The sequence below is a fragment of the Giraffa tippelskirchi genome, chromosome 3 (assembly GCF_054371585.1).
Source record: "Giraffa tippelskirchi isolate mGirTip1 chromosome 3, T2T-mGirTip1v1.2.pri, whole genome shotgun sequence".
Taxonomy (NCBI): Eukaryota; Metazoa; Chordata; class Mammalia; order Artiodactyla; family Giraffidae; genus Giraffa; species Giraffa tippelskirchi.
In genome coordinates, this window is record NC_137277.1 from 147,927,061 (window position 1) to 147,934,937 (window position 7,877).

General features: G+C 41.5%; 1 non-coding gene across 1 annotated transcript; it reads left to right on the forward strand.

Annotated features, from left to right (window-relative positions):
* The first annotated feature begins 1,839 nt into the window (after positions 1-1,839).
* On the forward strand, positions 1,840-1,912 carry TRNAC-GCA (transfer RNA cysteine (anticodon GCA)). The gene has a single exon. It is a non-coding gene; the product is annotated as a tRNA-Cys (tRNA).
* Positions 1,913-7,877: the final 5,965 nt, after the last annotated feature.

Genomic DNA, 7,877 nt, shown 5'->3' on the forward strand with positions numbered 1-7,877 from the left:
TCACCTATCATCATTCCTATGTGGAGAGATTGAATGCCAAGTTTCTTGGATCCCTAAGCCTCAAAAATCTAAATAATAGAGTGTGTTTGCTGATACTGAACAAATCCATTTTTGCTGGAGAAATAACTTCCAGTCTATCTGTTTTAGGTCAATGTTTTTGTAGCCCATATGGGGGCCAGAGAATCCTCAACAGTTCTGGGGCTGGTGAGCCAACAGGTGCATTACTCACAATTATACCCAGTGAGCTCACTGCTTTTCTTGCTGACCCTGAAGTTTGAAGGTATGACTTTCTCTTGGACTCAGGCTTCCAGCCTCTTTGCAATAGAAGCTCTGCAGGACTTAACTCAGAATTAGTTTTAAGGTTTTGTCCTTTTTGGTTAAGGTCTTATTCTGTATGTGAGTACTCATTTGGCACTTTATTCTGACTCTGAAGTCAAACTCCTTCAACTGAAACTGGATGAGAAGCCTTCAGCCCATTACTTCTGCAAAAGGAGCTGTTTCACTGAAACTGTCAGTTAAGCCATCGGTGCCAAAGAATTATTGCTTTTGAACTGTGGTGTCGGAGAAGACTCTTGAGGGTCCCTTAGACAGCAAGGAGATCAAACCAGTCAGTCCTAAAAGAAATCAACCCTGAATACTCATTGGAAGGATTGATGCTGAAGCTGAAGCTCCAATACTTGGCCACCTGATGCAAAGACCCAACTCACTGGAAAAGACCCTGATGCCGGGAAAGACTGAAGGCAAAAGGAGAAGGGAGTGGCAGAGGGTGAGATGATTAGATAGCATCACTGAATCAATGGACGTGAATTTGAGCGAACTCCTGGAGATACTGAAGGACAGAGGAGTTTGGTATGCTGCAGTCCAGGGGTTTGCAGAGAGTTGTACAAGACTTAGCGACTGAACAACTATTCCATTGGAATAGGGGCTCTTCCATGGGAACTGGCTAAGAAGTCTTCAGTCTGGCCCCTCAGGAACCAACCTGTTTCCTTAGAACTGGCTAATATTAGGCCTGAAGGGTGTTTGAGCCGTTAAGTTGTTTGAGATATTTGAACTATTTAAGCTGTTTGAAATTAGTTGTTTGAGCTGTGAGCTGTTGCAAATTATTCTTTTAGAAATGGAAAGACATCATATGCTCTTGGATTGAAGGAATTAATATTGTTTAAATGGCCATACTACCCAAAGCAATCTACAGATTTAATGTGATCCTTATCAAATTACCCATGACATTTCTCACAGAACTAGGACAAATAATCCTAAAATTTCTATAGAACCATAAAAGACCCAGAATAGACAAAAGCAATCCTGAGGAAAAAGAACAAAGCAAGAGGCATAACCCTCCCAGACTTCAGAGAACACCACAGAGCTACAGTAATCAAAATAGGATGGTACTGGCATAACAATAGACATACGGGTCAATGGGACAGAATAGAGAGGCTAGAAATAAACCTACATACCTACAATCAATTAATCTTCGACAAAGCAGGCGAGAATATACAATGGAGAAAACACAGTCTCTTTAGCAAGTAATATTGGGAAAGTTGGACAGCCACATGTAAATCAATGAAGTTAGAACACATCCTCACACAAAAAATAAACTCAAAGTGTCTTAAAGACATAACCATAAAACTCCAAGAAGAGGATGTAGACAAAACATTCTATGATATAATTCATACCGATGTTTTCTGAGGTCAGTCTCCCAAAGCAACAGAAATAAAAACAAAAATAAACAAATGAGGAGTTTTCTGGTGGCCTAATGGTAGGATTCTGGATTCACTTCCATGGCCCAAGTTCAATCCCTGGTATCGAGGACCTGAGATCCCATAAGCTACTCAGTTGGCTTCCCTGGTGGCTCAGAGGTTAAAGCGTTTGCCTGCAATGCAGGAGACCCAGGTTCGATCCCTGGGTCAGGAAGATCCACTGGAGAAGGAAATGGCAACCCACTACAATATTCTTACTTGAAGAATCCTATGGAGGGAGGAGCCTGGTAGGCTACAGCCTATGGGGTCACAAAGAGTCGGACTGAGCGACTTCACTTTCACTTTCAAGCCATTCAGTGAGGCCAAAAACAAAAGGAAACAAAAAACAAATAGGACCTAACCAAACCTACAAACTTTTGCACAGTTACTGTATAGCACAGGGAACTATATACAATACCCTGTGATAAATTATAATGGAAAAGAATATGAAAAAAGAAAGCATGTGTATGTATAACCAAATCACTTTGCTGTACTGCAGAAATTAACATATTGTAATCAACTATACTTTGCTGGAGCACCGTGAAGAGATACCCCACATCCAAGGTAAGAGAAACCCAAGTAAGATGGTAGGCGCTGAGAGAGGGCATCAGAGGGCAGACAGACTGAAACCACAATCACAGACAACTAGCCAATCTGATCACACAGACCACAGCTTGTCTAACTCAATGAAACTAAGCCATGCCATGTGGGGCCACCCAAGATGGACAGGTCATGGTGGAGAGGTCTGACAGAACGTGGTCCACTGGAGAAGGGAATGGCAAACCACTTCAGTATTCTTGCCTTGGGAATCCCATTAACAGTATGAAAAGGCAAAAAGATAGGACACTGAAAGACGAACTCCCCAGGTCGGTAGGTGTCCAATATGCTACTGGAGATCAGTGGAGAAATAACTCCAGAAAGAATGAAGGGATGGAGCCAAAGCAAAAACAACACCTAGTTGTGGATGTGACTGGTGATAGAAGCAATGTCCAATGCTGTAAAGAGCAATATTGCATAGGAACCTGGAATGTTAGGTCCATGAATCAAGGCAAATTGGAAGTGGTCAAACAGGAGACGGCAAGGGTGAACATAGACATTCTAGGAATCAGCGAAATAAAATGGACTGGAATGGGTGAATTTAACTCAGATGACCATTATATCTACTACTGTGGGCAGGAATTCCTTAGAAGAAATGGAGCAGCCATCACAGTCAACAAAAGAGTCCAAAATGCAGTACTTGGAGGCAATCTCAAAAATGACAGAATGATCTCTGTTTGTTTCCAAGGCAAATCATTCAATATCATGGTAATCCAAGTCTATGCACCAACCAGCAATGCTGGAGAAGCTGAACTTGAACGGTTCTATGAAGACCTACAAGACCTTTTAGAACTAACACCCAAAAAAGATGTCCTTTTCATTATAGGGGACTGGAATGCAAAAGTAGGAAGTCAGGAAACACCTGGAGTAACATGCAAATTTGGCCTTGGAGTACAGAATGAAGCAGGGCAAAGGCTAATAGAGTTTTGCCAAGAGAATGCACTGGTCACAGCAAACACCCTCTTCCAACAACACAAGAGAAGATTCTACACATGGACATCACCAGATGGTCAACACCGAAATCAGGTTGATTATATTCTTTGCAGCCAAAGATGGAGAAGCTCTATAAAGTCAGCAAGAACAAGACAGGGAGATGACTGTGGCTCAGATTATGAACTCCTTATTGCCAAGTCAGACTTAAATTGAAGAAAATGGAGAAAACCACTAGACCATTCAGGTATGACCTAAATCAAATCCCTTATGATTATACAGTGGAAGTGAGAAATAGATATAAGGGACTAGATCTGATAGACAGAGTGCCTGATGAACTATGGACAGAAGTTCGTGACATTGTACAGGAGACAGGGATCAAGACCATCCCCAAGAAAAAGAAATGCAAAAAAGCAAAATGGCTGTCTGAGGAGCCCTTACAAATAGCTGTGAAAAGAAGAGAAATGAAAAGCAAAGGAGAAAAGGACAGATAAGCCCATTTGAATGCAGAGTTCCAAAGAATACTAAGGAGAGATAAGAAAGCCTTCCTCAGTGATCAGTGCAAAGAAATAGAGGGAAACAATAGAATAGGAAAGACTAGAAATCTCTTCAAGAAAATTAGAGATACCAAGGGAACATTTCATGCAAAGATGGGCTTGATAAAGGACAGAAATGGTATGGACCTAACAGAAGCAGAAGATATTAAGAAGAGGTGACAAGAATACACAGAAGAACTATACAAAAAAGACCTTCACGACCCAGATAATCACGATGATGTGATCACTCACCTAGAGCCAGACATCCTGGAATGTGAAGTCAAATGGGCCTTAGGAAGTATCACCACAAACAAAGCTATTGGAGGTGAGGGAATTCCAGTTGAGCTATTTCAAATCCTAAAAGATGATGCTGTGAAAGTGCTGCAATCAATACGTCAGCAAATTTGCAAAACTCAGCAGTGGCCACAGGACTGGAAAAGGTCAGTTTTCATTCCAATCCCAAAGAAAGGCACTGCCAAAGAAATCTCAAACTACTACACAATTGCACTCATCTCAGTTCAGTTCAGTCGCTTAGTTGTGTCCGACTCTTTGCGACCCCATGAATCGTAGCACACCAGGCCTCCCTGTCCATCACCAACTCCCAGAGTGCACCCAAACTCATGTCCATCGAGTCGGTGGTGCCATCCAGCCATCTCATCCTCTGTCGTCCCCTTCTCCTCCTGCCTTCAATCTTTCCCAGCATCAGGGTCTTTTCCAATGAGTCAACTCTTCGCATGAGGTGGCCAAAGTATTGCAGTTTCAGCTTCAACATCAGTCCTTCCAATGAACACCCAGGATTGATCTCCTTTAGGATGGACTGGTTGGATCTCCTGGCAGTCCAAGGGACTTTCAAGAGTCTTCTCCAACACCACAGTTCAAAAGCATCAATTCTTCGGTGCTCAGCTTTCTTCACAGTCCAACTCTCACATCCAAACGTGACCACTAGAAAAACCATAGCCTTGACTAGAGGGACCTTTGTTGGCAAAGTAATGTCTCTGCTTTTTAATATGCTATCTAGGTTGGTCATAACTTTCCTTCCAAGGAGTAAGCGTCTTTTAATTTCATGGCTGCAATCACCATCTGCAGTGATTTTGGAGCCCCCAAAAATAAAGTCTGACACTGTTTCTACTGTTTCTCCATCCATTTTCAATGAAGTGATGGGACCAGATGCCATGATCTTAGTTTTCTGAATGTTGAGCTTTAAGCCAACTTTTTCATTCTCCTCTTTCACTTTCATTAAGAGGCTTTGTAGTTCCTCTTCACTTTCTGCCGTAAGGGTGGTGTCATCTGCATATCTGAGGTTATTGATATTTCTCCTGGCACTCATCTCACACACTAGTAAAGTAATGCTCAAAATTCTCCAAGCCAGGCTTCAGCAATATGTGAACCATGAAATTCTAGATGTTCAAGCTGGTTTTAGAAAAGGCAGAGGAACCAGAGATCAATTTGCCAACATTCACTGGATCATCGAAAAAGCAAGAGAGTTCCAGAAATATTATCTATTTCTGCTTTATTGACTATGCCAAAGCCTTTGACTGTGTGGATCACAATAAACTGTGGAAAATTCTGAATGAGATAGGCATACCAGACCACCTGACCTGCCTCTTGAGAAACGTGTATGCAGGTCAGGAAGCAAGAGTTAGAACTGGACATGGAACAGCAGACTCGTTCCAAATAGAAAAAGGAGTACATCAAGGCTGTATATTGTCACCCTGCTTATTTAACTTCTATGCAGAGTACATCATGAGAAATGCTGGGCAGATGAAGCACAAGCTGGAATCAAGATTGCCGGGAGAAATATCAATAACCTCAGATATGCAGATGACACCACCCTTATGGCAGTAAGTGAAAAAGAACTAAAGAGCCTCTTGATGAAAGTGAAAGAGGAGAGTGAAAAAGTTGGCTTAAAGCTCAACATTCAGAAAACTAAGATCATGGCATCCGGTCTCATCACTTCATGGCAAATAGATGGGGAAACAGTGGAAACTGGGGCGACTTTATTTTTTTGGGCTCCAAAATCACTGCTGATGGTGATTGCAGCCATCAAATTAAAAGACGCTTACTCCTTGGAAGGAAAGTTATGACCAACCTAGATAGCATATTAAAAAGCAGAGACATTACTTTGCCAACAAAGGTCCCTCTAGTCAAGGCTATGGTTTTTCCAGTGGTCATGTATGGATGTGAGAGTTGGACTAGAAAGAAAGCTGAGCACTGAAGAATTGATGCTTTTGAACTGTGGTGTTGGAGAAGACTCTTGAAAGTCCCTTGGACTGCCAGGAGATCCAACCAGTCCATCCTAAAGGAGATCAATCCTGGGTGTTCATTGGAAGGACTGATGTTGAAGCTGAAACTCCAATATTTTGGCCACCTGATGTGAAGAGCTGACTCATTTGAAAAGACCCTGATGCTGGGAAAGATTGAAGGCAGGAGGAGAAGGGGATGACAGAGGATGAGTTGGTTAGATGGCATCACCGACTCAATGGACATGGGTTTGGATAGACTCCGGCAGTTGGTGATGGACAGGGAGGCCTGGCGTGCTGCGGTTCATGGGGTCGCAAAGAGTCGGACATGACTGAGCAACGAACTGAACTGATACTTCAATAAATACATATAGAACAAAAATTTTTAAAATTATTCTTTTACTTTGGAGAAAAACTTCTGAGAAATGGTACCCCAGTTATCCAAGTATTTTGAGGACACCCCACCCCAGAGAGAACTCTGGCTGATTTCATGTTTAAAAACAATTGTCCTTCCTCATGCACATTTCTGACCGACCTGAGCAAAAGCAATTTAAAATAATGGGGATTCCCTGGCAGTTCAGCGGTTAGTACTCTTATTGCATGGCTGGATTAGATCTCTGGTCAGGAAACTGAGATCCTGCAAGGTGAGCAGTGAAGCCAAATAAAAACTAGAATATCAATGGCCATCATGGGAAAGTTTTGAAATTCAAACTAAATTTTCCTTTTTGTTTTGTTTCATTTTTAATATTTATTTATTTGACTGAGCCAGGTCTTAGTTGCTGCACTCTAATATGTTTTAGCTGTGGCATGAAGGATCTTTAGTTGCAGCCTGTGGCTTCTAGTTCCTTGACCAGGGATCGAACCCTGGTCCCCACATTGAGACCATAGAGTCTTACCCATTGGACCAGCAGGGAAGTCTTAAAACCAAATTACATTACAATAGCTCTAAAATTTCCAGAACTGAGTGGAGTGCTTATTTGTATTGTTATTTTGAGGTTTCTGAACCTAAAATTGCCTCTCTACAAAATAAGATTTCAACATTAACTTGAGAGGAATAAACAAATAATTAAGAAAAAATGGCTCTAAAATCCCCAGGCTCTTCTTCATCTTCTTTGTCTCAGGCTCCACCTCCAGTGCCATCTTCCCCCTTTCTTTGCTGCCTTCATTTCCTCCAAAGCAATTCTTTCTCTGAACTTCTCTTTTTCTTTGAAATTCTCTCCATTCCATTTCCCTCTGAACTTATCAGAATTTATCCTTTTAAAATTAAGCCAGATGACAATCCAGAGGCTAAACCCTTAATTACTTACATTCCCTGGACTAATGCTGAACCATGAGCCATAGTCAAAGATTTTTCCAAAGTAACCAAAGACTATCACAGATTTGCTGAGGATTTTACCATAGTTATTCAAACTTACCAACCTGGTTTCTCTGACTTGTATCAGCTAGTTCACATGCTTGTCAATGAAGGCCAGGCCACTAGCAGATGAAAACTGAAAGGTTTCTAGGATTACAAACAGGAAACCAGCCCACTACCTTGTTATATTATCAGGCATGGGCAGTCGCTAAGGTAATTCATTGAGCAATTCCTAGGACATTTCCAAAGCCTGTTGATTAGAACAGAACTCAGACTTGCACATAAAAATCTGATGAAACTGTTCATGACTGTTGTAATTGACTTCAGATTACTTTTAAAGAAAATTCTGGTTTTTCTTCAGATGTTGATTCCACCCAGGTGACTTTTAACTCTATTAATGGGCTGAACCAGCACCTTTCAAGTAAAAGAGGCCAGAATGAAATGCAAAATTATGTCCACATTAACTAGATTTAATCAATCTAGC